We start from the raw sequence: 13,744 nt of genomic DNA, 5'->3' as shown, positions 1-13,744 counted from the left end.
CGCTGTGAGCATTCGAGCCAGATCTGATGGGACTTACAGGGAGGTAGTCACCCAGAAGTTGCAGGGGGCAGATAGCTGGGTGACTGTCAGTAGAAGGAACGGGAATGGGCAGACAGTGCAAAGCACCCCTGTGGCTTTTCCCCTCAGTAAAAACTACAGTGCTTCGCGTACTGTTGGAGAGGATACAGCTGCTGCAGCCGGGTCTCCAGCACTGAGTCCGGCTCTGTAGATGAGAAGAGAAGGAGGGAGAAGAGGCGTACAGTAGTGATAGGGAATTCTATAGTGAGAGGAGCAGACAGAAGATTGTGTGGATGTGGAAGAGTCAACTGGATGGTAGGCGCCTCCTGGGTTCCGGGGACAAAGATGTCTCGGATCATGTCCATGGCATTCTAAAGGGGGAGGATGAACAGCCAGAACTCATGGTACTTATCGCGATCAATGACATAGATAGGAAAAGTGATGAGTACCTGGAGAGGGAATATAGGGAGAGCTGAAAAACAGGACCTTCAGGGTAATAATCTCTGGATGGCCACCTATGCCTTGCACCAGTGAGGGTGAGAATAGGATGATTTGGCTGGTGAATGTGCAGCTGAGGAATTGGTGCCAGGGGCCAATTGTTTCAGATTTCTGGATCATTGGGATCTCTTCTGGGGAACGTATGACCAATACAAAAAGGATGGGTTACACCTAAACTCGAGGAGGACCAGTACCCTTCCAGGCAGGTTTGCTAGAGCTTTTGGGGATGATTTAGACCAGGCAGGGGCAAACTACGGCCCGTTAAGCTTTTTAATCCGGCCCGCAGAACTTTATGAAATTATATTAATAAACCTTGTTAACACTTTTTTCCCCGCAATTCTGGTGTTTTCCCAATAGATGACGCACTCTATATACATTGACCTTTGTTGAGGTGCAGTGTATTACTCCACATTTGCGCTTTACTTTGTGACCTTGTGGCGACCCATTTCCTGGCACATCCGAACCGGCTCACAATTAGCCAGCGTTCCGGCTAAGGGAGATAGCCTGGGGGGATTTGCGAGCACAGAGCTCCGCATACTGACATGCTCTCACTGTTCTGTCATTGTGCGGGTTGTTGTTGAGTTTTGGCACAGGGGACAATTGAATAAGAAGGAGCAGGACAAGTAGACCTGCATCTCCTACCGTTTTTGAAATAAAGACAGTCAGGAGGAGAGTGATGATGATAATATCTTGAAGGATAACAGAATTTTCAGTGCTTTAAAATAATAACTGTTACTATTAAAAAAAGCTGTATTTTATTCATTTAATTTTCAGTGTTTTAAAAGTCATTTCAATAAATAGCTAAATACCATGGGACTTCAAAGACAGATATTTTGTTGTAATGCATTTATTCATTTTCAATTGAAATTAAAGCAAATGTTTTCTACATATCCCATGATATTTTATTTTCTCTTATGAGGTGTATTACCAAAACACTCCATCCATCTGCTCCTGGTCCAGCCCCCCTGTCAAATTTTAGAACCCTTTGTGGCCCTCAAGTCAAAAAGTTTGCCCACCCCTGATTTAGACGAATTTGGCAGGAGGTAAGAATCGGTGTGACAGGGCTCAGGATGGGGCAGTTTGTATATGAGTCATTGTTGTGTAAGGTGAGATTCTGAGGAAGGGCAAACAGATCATTGGGCAAAAATGCAGTAAGTGGGCGGAGCTGAAGTACAACATGGGGGCAAAGTTGAAAATGATTTTGAATATAGTACTGACGATGTTATATTTGAATACACACTGGCTACAGATGATACGTAGGGCAGGTAGAATATGGCAGATATGAAGTTCTGCTCAACGTTGAGTCGTGGCTAAAAGGAAATCTTAGTTGGGAGCTCAACGTCTAAGGATACAAATTGTAATGAAAGGATAGGCAAACAGGCAAGGGTGGTGTAGATCTGTTGATCAAAAATTTTAAAGCATAAGACCATAAGATATAGGAGCAGAACTAGGTTACTTGGCCCATCAAAACTGCTCTGCCACTCAATCATGGCTGATCCTTTTTACCTCACAGCCCCAATCTTCTGCCTTCCCCCAACATCCCTTCATACCTTGATCAATCAGCCTCTGCCTTAAATCAGCTGCCTGTGGAAACAAATTCCATAGATTCATCACTCTCAAGCTAAAGAAATTCCTCTTCATCTCTATTCTAAAAGGAAGTCCTTCTATTCTGAGGCTGTGTCCTCTGGTCTTAGACTCACACCATAGTGTAATGTGCAACCGGGTTCACGGATCCAGCAAGTGAGAGGGGAAATGCACTGACTTCAAATAGTTATATTACTCATTTATTTGCAAACAGTAAAAATTCAACCAAACATTCATGTTCCCCAAGTTGCAGACAATACAGAGCTGAATACTCAACAGACAGACATACATTCATCAAGTTTACATAGTTACAAGTGTATGCAAAGCATACCTTCCCAATGGTCTTGCCTTAAACACAGGAAGAAGAGACCAAGCCCCTTCAACATGCTATATTATATACCCAAGATATTCGAAACTGGACACCAGACAGTTACCCAATGGGAAAAGCAGCTGCAGCTTCTAAACTAACTAATCATGATGGAAGCAACTTTTGACAATCAGAATAAGGCATATTCCACACAGGACACACCACCCCTCGAAAGTTGCGAACATGATGATCCAGCCCTCTGACTAGCATGACTCTCATGAACACTCAACTAACTTATACATAGATCATAAGAGTGCAATACCCAGTACTGTAAACCCAGTATTGGGTTCAGGTGACTAAACCAAACAGTCATCTCCCAGGACACCACAGTAATCCACCAGCCTCCCTATGCTGCAAATGGCTACCAGCCCTACTCTGGAGTGTAATAGCCAATGAGCTGGTCCCCCACTTGATCTTCTACACTGACTGTGAGATGTGACCAACCAGGTGAGTGATGTTACCCAACCTGTCAGGAATGTAGGTGCAGCATTCTTGACCAATAACAGTACAAGTGCCAGCTTCATTTGTGAGCAGGTAATCCAAGGCCTTCAAAATCAGTTCCCAGGACAGTCTAGCTGTACCATGCTGAGAATAGCTATCATTCAATATCTTCCTCCTTTGTAATAGCCCTCCTACCAACCGGCATGGACAAGGTGCTCATCCAGGGGTTTGGGGTGGCATACGTATGGCACCACATATCAACCACAACACCCTGTGAGGACAACAGGTAGGCCTAGGATCTGCATATCCAGTAAGTGCCATTCAGCTTCCAACATGTTCCTAGCTTCACAACACCATTTGGCATAGACACAGCCATCCCAGACTGCCCCTGCTCACACTTGCCATCGACCTTTCACCTTGTACCATCTACAACAACACTCTGTCAGATAGAGAAATCACTTTAAGAGTCAGGACTTTACAATTAAACAAATGAAGCATAGGGAAATATGAGCCCTTAAAGCACTCACTCCACCAGGGTTATTGAGTCTCAGATCGCTTAAGGCTTTAGCCGTACTCTGGGTTGAGGTTGGCTGGAATAGACTGCTCCCTCCCAGCTCCACCAAAACAGAAAGCCAAAACCTGAGAAGCCAGATCATTTCCCCAACAGTCTTTTCTTTGTTGTCAAAGGGATCGATGTCAGTGGCATCCCTTCTGTGATGTAGTAAGGATCCCTCATACACAGGAATGTATAACAGGATCTCTCACCACAAAATAGCACCCACCACTTTGTCATTCTGTAATGCAGGGAGATACGAATGCACTCACCTCTGATTAGTCACTGAGTACTTAGAAAACACAAAAACAGTAGAACCACAGGAATTGCTCCCCAAGTGCTCAATTTCCTCTGAAATGTGGGCAACTCATATCTGGAATAAAGTCGCCCAAATTTCAACTCAAATTTGATATGGCCATTGTGAAATGAGTCATCCATAAACCAACTGCATGGGGAAACAAGTAACAAAGTAACCGATTTAAACACAATAAACATGGAACAGATCAGAATTCCAAGCACAAAGTCACGGACTAAACAAAAATGCAAAACCAAGTAACATATTAAACACAAATCTCAAGTTGTAATCCTTTTCTTTATAAGTTCCCATGGAGCTGCAAAAACTTAAAACACAGTTAGTTTCTCACAGAGAAATAGCACTTACTGGAGAACAACTAATAAAAAAAAACAACTGGGCAGAACCCAATGCATATACAGAGTTGCTTGAAGGCAGAGTCCACACACACACACACACACACACACACGCGCAAGTAAACTGATGCATATGGTTACATCTCACATTTCTCCACTTCCATATCATTCAAACTGTATTTACAGGGAAGACAGATGCAGGTCGAATGACCTCCCCCCCCACCCCCCACTACAACAATGAGGCGGGAATGTGTTAACCACCTCCCTGATTCCCACTGCAGGTGAACAATGTCCTTTGCAGGGAACGCTGAATGGAATGCGAGGAATCTGGCAAAGGATGGAAGGAACCCTTCTCTGCAGAGGATCTGAGGAAAGACCCTACGCCCTCAGCATTCTCCCTTTCTTGCTTTTCCATACAGAGCTTCCTCCACATTGCATATAGGGTGGGGTAGGACTGCTGCTGTGCGGAGGGACTGGGAGTGCTTGTGCATGAATCACAAAAGGTTGGTTTGCAGATGCAGCAGGCTATCAAGAAGGTAAATTGAATGTTGGCCTTCATTGCTAGAGGGATTGAAATTAAGAGCAGGGAGGTTATGTTGCAACTGTACAGGGTACTGATGAGGCTGCACCTGGAGTACTGCATGCAGTTCTGGCCTCCTTACTTGAAGAAAGATATACTGGCTTTGGAGGCAATGTAGAGTAGGTTCACTTGGTTGATTCCAGAGATGAAGGGGTTAGACTGAGGAAAGATGAATTGCCTGGGACTGTACTCACTGGAATTCACAAGAATGAGAGGAGATCTTACAGAAACATATAAAATTATGAAAGAGATAGATAAGATAAAGGCAGGAAAGTTGTTTCCACTAGTAGGTGAGATTAGAACGAGGGGACATAGCCTCAAGATTCAAGGGAGTAGATTTAGGATGGAGGTGAGGAGGAACTGCTTTTCCCAGAGAGTGGTGAATCTATGGAATTCTCTGCCCAATGAAGCAGTGGAGGCTACCTCAGTAAATATATTTAAGACAAGGTTGGATAGATTTTTGCATGGTCGGGGAATTGAGGGTTATGGAGAAAATGCAGGTAGGTGGAGATGAGTCCATGGTCAGATCAGCTATGATTGTATTGAATAGCAGGGCAGGCTCGACAGGCCAGTTGGCCGCCTCCTGCTCCTATTTCTTATATTCATATGTTCAAAGGGAATTATTCTAGCAGAAGGTCTGTGGTTAGTGGTGTTCTACAGAAATCTGTACTTGGACATCTGCTGTTTGTGATGTATAAAAATGACATGGGGAAAATATAGATGGTTAGGTTAGTAATTTTGCAGATGATACAAAGATTGATTTTGTTGCGGTTAGTGTAGAAGACTGTCAAAGAATATAGTGGGATATGGATCAGTTACAAATATGGGAGGAGAAATGGCAGATGGTGTTAACCTCGGCCAAATGTGAAGTGTTGCACCTTGGTAGGTCAAATGTAAAGAGACAGTGCACTGTTAAGGGCAAGATCTTAAACAGAGCTGATGAGCAGAGGGATCTTGGGGCCCAAGTTCAAAGCTCCCTGAAAGTGGCTATACTTCTTAAGGTGGTTTAGAAGGCATAAGGCATGCTTCCTTTTACTAGTCGAGGCACTGAATTCAAAAGTCAGGAAGTTATGTTGCAACTTTATAAAATTCCAGTTAGAGCACATCTAGAGTACTGCACGCAGTTCTGGTCACCCCATTATAGGAAGGATGTTGAGGCTTTGGAGAGGGAGCAGAAGAGGTTTTCCCGGATGCTGCCTGGTTTAGAGGGCATGTGCTATAATTAGAGGTTGGATAAATATAGATTGCTTACTTTGGAGCGGCGGAGGTGAGGAGAGATCTGATAGTGGTTTATAAGATTATGAGAGGCATAGATAGAGTAGACAGACAGTGTCTTTTTCCCATTTTCCATGTGTCTATCTAAGAGTTTCTTAAATACCTCTAATGTATCTGCCTTTATTACCATCCCTGGTAGGGTGTTCACTACTCTGTGTAAAAAACTTTCCTTTGACATTCCTCCTTTCTTTCCTCTAATCATCTTAAAATAATGCTCCCTTGTATCAGTTATTTCCACCCAAGGGAGAAAGTGTCTGCCTATCTATTTGATCTATGCCTCTTATCATCATGTACACTATCAATTCTCCTCTCATCCTCTTTTACTCCAAGGAGGAAAGCCCTAGCATGCTCAATCTATCTTGATAAGATATGCCCTCTAGCCCAGATATGGTGTATCTCCTCTAAAACGTCTTTAGAGCTTCCGTGCCCTTCCTATAATGAGGCAACCAGGATTTTATAGAGCTGCAACTTTACCTTGTAGATCTTGAACTCAATCCCCTGACTCATGAAGGCCAAATTACTCCTTCTTAGCAACCCTATCAACTTGCACAGAAACTTTGAGAGATCTACCAACATGGACCCAAAGATCCTTCCATTCCTCCACACTGCTAAGAATCCTGCCATTAGCCCTGTATTCTGCCTTCAACTTTGACCTTCCGAAGTGTCAATGGAAATGGCACAGGAGAGGACTGGGCCTGTAGTCATCTCAAAATGACGACAAGTCCGAACAGGAAATTATACGTGAGAAGCGTCCTCGGAGAGTATTGGCTTATCCTGTAAGTAAAAATGTTTGATTTTGTAGAAGCAGCCTTGGGTCATAATTCTCTCATAGATCCCTACAGAAAGATTTCAATGCACAAAAGTATGCAATAATAAAAATCACAGCTACCTTAAGGACCATGAAGTTCATAATGGTTATTAGGAATGGCTCTTCAAACACTCCATCTAGCCAGACAAAGTCATTGTTGGTACATTCAAGGCATTGGTGGATATTTTCATTCATAAATGTCCTTGCTGAGCTCCCAAGATATGGGAGATATCCAGTGTTGATAAGTCCTGATCACTGTAGTTTAGAGTGGTGGTGTACAATAGGATCAACTTGGTGAAGACCCTTCTAGTCGTTCACTTATGTGATGGTGTCAACAAAAGTCTGGAGCTCTGACTTTTACTCTGTAACTATTCAATACTGTACAACTCAGTCTGAATTGGTGTGATATTGCTTCTGGACTGAATGGGAGAGAAAGGAGCAGATTTAGGCCATTTAGCCTATTGAATCTGCTGCACGATTTGATCATTCTGATTTATTTTCCCTCACAACCACATTCTATTGCCCCCCCACCCCATAATCTTAGATGTCTTTATTAATCAAGAACCTAATGACCTCCGCTTTAAGTATACCCAAAGACTTGGCCTCCATAGCATTCTGTGGCAATGAAATCCACAGATTCATCTCCTTCTGGCTATAGAAACCCTCCTCATCTCTGTTCTAAAGGCATGTCTTTCTATTCTGAGGCTGTACCCTATAGTCCCAGAGTCTCCCACTATTGGAACCATCCTCTCCTCTCCCAATCTACTCTGTCCAGACTTTACAACATTCAGTAGATTTCAATCAGATCCCCCCATTCTTCTCAATTCTAATGAGAACAGGCTCAAAGGCATTAAACAGTTATCATATGTTAACCCTTTCATTCCCACGGCCATCCTCGAAAACCTTGCCTATATCTTCTCCAATACAAGCCTAGAACTACTCGCAATACTCAAAATGTGGTTTGACAAAATTCTTATAAAACCTCAGTATTACATCCTTTTTTAAATATTCTAGTCCCTTTGAATTGACAGCTAACATTGTCTTCCTTACTACTGACTCAACTTGCAAGTTAGTCTTTAGGAAATCCTGCCCTAGGATTCCTGTCCCTTTGCACCTCCAGTTTCTGAATTTGGCTATTTTTTTAACTTAGAGCAATGTATTAATTCCTGCTACTATAGTGCATAAGCATACACTTCCCTGCACTGTATTCTATCTACCTAATCCTTCCAAGTACTGTGCAAAAGTTTTCGGCACCCTAGCTATATATAAGTGCCTGAGACTTTTGCACAGTTCTGTATCTGTTGATCACCTCTTTCTTGTGGAAGGTAAAATTGCATCTAATTGTTTGACATTCTGTTTAGAACCACCTATTTGTAATATTGTCAACAACAACTACCTCAGTTCATCTGCCTTATTTGTCAGAATGCTTGCAATACCGTACACGGGATCCAGCCTGTACTTCTCCCATGTATCTTAACAAGCTTATGTATGCTCCACCAAAAGAATTACCCAAGTCTTTTTATGTTTACATATTTTCACCTATGATTCTTATCTGTAGTTTCCTATTTCCCTAAAAGATTATTTTAAACCTTGCTTCACTGCACTAACAATGCCACTTGCAAACTCCTCAGATGAAATTGTTTGGTTCATTTATGCCCAAGTTTTCCAGGGGCCTGGCCCAGTGATAAACAAATCTAAAATTCTCCCTCCTGCACCATCCCCTCAGCCATGCATTCATCTGACCCAGCCTTTATTTCTGCTCTCAGAAGCACATGGGACCAGATGTGAATGAGAATTCATAAGCTAACACATCTTGTTTATCAATCCTTAAACAGCACCTTCCAAACCCACGACCTCAAAAGATAGATAAGGGTAGCAAAAGCATTCAAACTTCATATATTAGTTGTTGCAAACCACCCTGACTTTGAAATAGACCATTCTCTGGTCAGGATCCTTGAACTCCTTCCCTGATAGCATTGTGGGTATAGCCATATCTCTAGGCCTACAGCAGTTCAAGAAGGCAGCTACCTACCATCTTCCTAAGAGCAATTAAATACTGGCTCAGGCTGCAAAATCCACATTCTTTTAATGAATTTGGAACAAATCCACAGTACATTAAGCAATTCTCCCTTGTATGTTGGTTAGTGTGCATATTGTGTGGAGATGATGCAACACATTCTGTTAACTCCCTCTCTTGCCATATTGAATCCCAAGGGTTTTAGGTTTTTTAACTTCAAAGTATTAAACTAATTCAAAAGAAGACATGGGAGTCCGAAGATGTAGGTCTAACTCTGAGTTTGCTTTAAGTGATAGTGTATTTATACATATAACCCATAATGAAATATTTAACCATATAACAATTACAGCACAGAAAAAGACCATCTCAGCCCTTCTAGTCCATGCCGAACGCTTACTCTCACCTAGTCCCACCGACCTGCACTCAGCCCATAACCTTCCATTCCTTTCCTGTCCATATACCTATCCAAATTTTTTTTTAATGACAAAATCGAACCTGCAAATGACAACATCGAATTTAAACAAACAAAGAATTCTTAATCAACAACCATTTACAAAGATTACTCAATTATTGAAATATTAAATACACAACAGAGGGTGGAGACACATAATCATCATTTCATATCCAGTTTAAGTGGACAGAAATTTACATAGATCTCCTAGTTTTGTTAATAGTTTCATTGTTGAAATTCCAGTGATGTGTCACTGACAGGAAATGGTAACATTTTGCTCATCACAGCTGCTGCTTGACATGCAGTGTTTCTGTTTTTATAACTGATTTGCTGCATATTCAGTTCATTGATTTTCAGATTCATTCAGAATTCTGTATGTTTTTTAAATAGTCAATTAGTTTGGGAAATGTAAAATTTGGCTAAATCTCCACATGAAATCTTAATGTTCATTATATAAATCTACAGATGACAACAAATAAAATATCCTTTCACCAATTTTAGTGTGTGATTGCTTCTGTGCTGTCAAGTGTGGTAAATCAGGGAAAAACCATCCCTTATTCACCAATGAAAATGAATATATTGGATCATAATAAGTCCCTCAATTGGTCGCAATTCACCATGGATATTCCATCCTAGCTGTCTATATAATACACAAGCAATTATGCAAGCCAAGACTTTATGATATGGAGAGCAAGCTGTTGCCCATGCAGTAGGCTCCCTCTCTCCACATAGCTGATGAACCCAAAGGAAAGGCAGAGACCGATACATTTTGGCACCAGCGGCGTCCCAAGAGTTGCCCGTCAGAGTTGAACTCAAATTTATTCTGCCTTAGGAACTTCAGCACCAGATATCTCCTTGGGGTTTACTCCTGAAGCCTTTCCCATGAGTGAGTACAGCTGCAAGGCAGCGGAGGTTTGAGATCAGAGTTTTCCTTCTCCTACAGGACCATGGCTGATGGGCCCCATCTGTCCAAAGTAACTGGTTTTATGGCACCAGTAAGCCACAGTTGTCCCTTCTCCTGTCAGTAGAGGTGGTTCCACAAGGTTTAGTAGCTAAGCCACATGTGAAGGCCAAGAGCTGGACTTGGTTGTCAGAGGCTACTTGAAACACATGCCATTTGAATCATTTAGCAAACAGTCAGAGCTTATCCACACTACCACCCCCAGCTCTAATGACCTTAAGGAACCTGGGATCACATGGATCAAAGATGAGGAGGAATTTATTTTAACCATATTGTAACAGGGTTCAGAAATGACCCTAGTTTGTGATGGGGTCCAGAACTGACCCTATGAACTGTGTTGCTATTAAGAGAGACAGAGACAGAAACTGCTCGAAAGATGTTATGGTTTCTCTACAAGTTGTTTACCTTTCCAAAGACACTTGCCTGCTTGCAAAGTTCTTGGAGAGAGAGGAGGGCGGAGCTGGTTGATGGACAGCTGGTGTCCAACGTCTGGAGATAAAAACCAGGCCCGCTGAGACACAGACAGACACACAGTTTCGGACACTGAATGAGCTTTGTTGCACCCACAGGAAGTTGGAGCTTTGGAGGATTGATTTGGGGAAATCGATCAGTGGCCCTAGCAGTGTGAAAAGGTGAGACCAGTGGGGAATTATTTGTGCGTCCACCTTCACCTGGGTGATAATTCCATCACTGAAGAACGGTCGTACATGTTACGGTCATAGTCGGTGACAAAAGCAGGATTTTGGAAGACAGCGGGAAGATCAACGGCATCTGCTCACCTCTCACCTCTCTCTCTCTCTCCAACATTACTCAACTAACTACCTCGAACCAAACTGAACTCTCTTCATCATCGTAAGACTCTATCCAACCACCCCTAGGTTTGAAAGAGCCTGGTTTTGTTCCTATTTCCACACTTATGTGCATATATATCATTGCTAACCGGTTTGATATATCTGCATTTATATTACTGTATTGCTTAGTCACTAATAAACACTATTAGTTATTAGCAATACCAGACCCCAATGCGTTTTCCATTTCTGTGGGTTCTTTAACCTGTCATGGGGTACATAACAATATGTTGGTGAATTTGTGGAATTCATTGCCACAGATAGCAATGGAGACCATGCCAATGGGTATACATAAAACAGAGGTTGATAGGTTCTTGATTAGTCAGGGCATCAAAGGTAATGGGGAGAAGGCAGGAGAAATGGGTTGAGAGAGATAATCAATCAGGCATGACGGAATGGCAGAGCAGACTCGATGGACCAATTCCGCTCCTCTGTCTAATGGTCTCATGGACTGTTTTTGTTGCTGTGTCCCAATGCACAAATTATCTCTCCTGACTGTATTCTAACCAATACGTGATCATCATTTTTAGACCAAGCCCTTCTGAAGATGCTCAATTGTCTTACTCAATGATAATCCAGGATCCACGTGCTGGTGCTGTGCAGTGGTCCAAATCTGGCAACCTGACCTGGCAGTAGAACCTTAGCTGTAGTAAATGGCCCTATGATTCTGTGTCACCCCCAAGCCAGCCCAATCCAAGAATCTGACCAGAGGAAGTCACTCCAGTCTGCCACAACACAAAGGGGACAATGGATGCCCCTTTCTTGTACATTTTGCATCACAATGTTTGCAGGCAATATTGGACCCCTAACATGGAGGAAAGACAGACTCCAATGGAGGGATGGCAATAAGTTTATTCGTAATAATTACAAAAGAATGTCAGTGACTCGGCTGAGCGACACCACGAGAAGTAACATTCTCTAAACCAGGACAATGTGATTATCACTAATTGAGTGTGCACTTAAATAATACAAGCAGCACAGTTTTCCTGAGCCAATAATAATAAATTAATAAGCTTAAACAGAAGGCACCAGGAGACCACATTACAAAGAGCAAGTCGCTCAAGAAAAATACAGGGAGCTCTAAATAATTAAAGACTCTTATTAAACAACAATTAACCAATTCAGGTGCTCTAAAAACCTCGGAACCCAATGTTCTTCAGCTCCACAAACAGGTATGAAGAACTTATTGCACTTCAGCTGAGCCTCAGTTACCAACTACGTTGCCAGGAATGAGGAAAATTAGAAAAGAACTCTCAAATGCTGGAAGTTTGAAACAAAGACATAAAATGTTGGAAACAACAAGGGGGACAGACAACTCCCGAGGAAAGAGATACAGCATTACTATTTCAGGTCAAAGATTCTTTGTCAGATGTGGGACAGAGAAGTTTTTAAAAAAAGTTTTAAGTTGCAGAGCATGAAAGCAGCTGTGAAAGACAGAACAAAGGGAATATCTGGGATAGGGTTACTTAGGTCAAATATGTTGATGAGGCAGTTTGATTATGCTTCTTTTCCTGCATTACGTGCTACTAATATCAAGAGTGTGGGACATTCACATTGTACTAATAGAGCTATTGTATTCTAGTTGTCTTATTGTTCCTTCTTGCCATCTACTGTACAATCTATTATTACCTTCCCTGTCTCATTTTTCCCAGTTCTCAGCCCTAAAACATGAACTCTGGTTCTCCATCCACAAATGCTGTCTCACATGCTGACTGTACCTACAGGATTTTCTTTCACCTCACTAAATGTGTTTAGCTGAAATTCCATCGATATGCTCTTCAAATCAACTGCAATGGTTAAAAGGCTTTTATGGGAGCTATTTACAGGCCTCCAGACAATAGCTAGAATGTAGGGTACAAATTAAAATGGAAAGTAGAAAAGGCATGTAAAAATGACTAATAACAGAGAATCTATATAATATACAACCTGAAATTCTTTTTTCTTTTGCAGTCATCCATGTAAACAGAAGAGTACCCCAAAGAATAACAGTAAAAATGTAAGAACCCCAATGCCCCCTACTCCCCCTTCCATGCACCAACAATAGCAAAGCATTGACCCTCCACTCCCCCTTTATTTCAGGAAAAATTATCAGCACCTTCTACTCACCAAGCAAGCAACAGCAAAGCCCCCTAGAAAGACCATGATCTGCAGTACAACAAAAATTGTTTATCCAACAATTTGATATACCACCGTCTCTCTATCTCTCCCTCTCTCTCCCCCCCCCTCTCTCTCTCTCTCTCTCTCTCTCTCTCTCTCTCTCTCTCTCTCTCTAATAAAAGGAGAAGTGTCACTCAGTGAGAGGGGAGACAACTCGCTGATTTATGGTGTTGAAGACTGCCACGTTGCTTTTTTCCGAGTTCTCTAACTCAAGAATTGGCAGCAAACTCTCCCCCACCAACAAGAGAAAGAGGGAGAATGTGATCTGAGTGCAAAGCCCAAACAGCTGATCTGCTGTTCCCGATATTCCGTTTTCTTCCACGTTGCTTCAGTCAGCAGTACCAGCTCATCCCCACGTCCACAAAGTCTTGGAACCCTGAAGATGTAGTTGTCTCCTGGGCTGCCTCCTTGTGATATTGAGAAACAGCTGGTTAGTGAGCACCAAGAGACCCACAGCATGAAGAACTAAAGTTTGATCGGAACCCCATCCACCTTGAAAAGGGAAAAGAGAGACATTAAAGGTATAAATAAGCTGTTT

General features: G+C 42.2%; 1 long non-coding RNA gene across 1 annotated transcript in view; it reads right to left on the bottom strand.

Annotated features, from left to right (window-relative positions):
• LOC132395060 (uncharacterized) overlaps nt 1-3,845 on the bottom strand; it is a 50,895-nt gene extending 47,050 nt beyond the window's left edge. Inside the window, exon 1 of the long non-coding RNA XR_009512508.1 lies at nt 3,734-3,845. This is a non-coding gene — a long non-coding RNA (uncharacterized LOC132395060). The remainder of the gene's footprint in view (nt 1-3,733) is intronic.
• Nucleotides 3,846-13,744: the final 9,899 nt, after the last annotated feature.

This window comes from Hypanus sabinus, chromosome 6, assembly GCF_030144855.1.
Source record: "Hypanus sabinus isolate sHypSab1 chromosome 6, sHypSab1.hap1, whole genome shotgun sequence".
Taxonomy (NCBI): Eukaryota; Metazoa; Chordata; class Chondrichthyes; order Myliobatiformes; family Dasyatidae; genus Hypanus; species Hypanus sabinus.
Note: the sequence above shows the minus strand (reverse complement) of the source record. Positions and strands in the feature narration are given on the sequence as shown.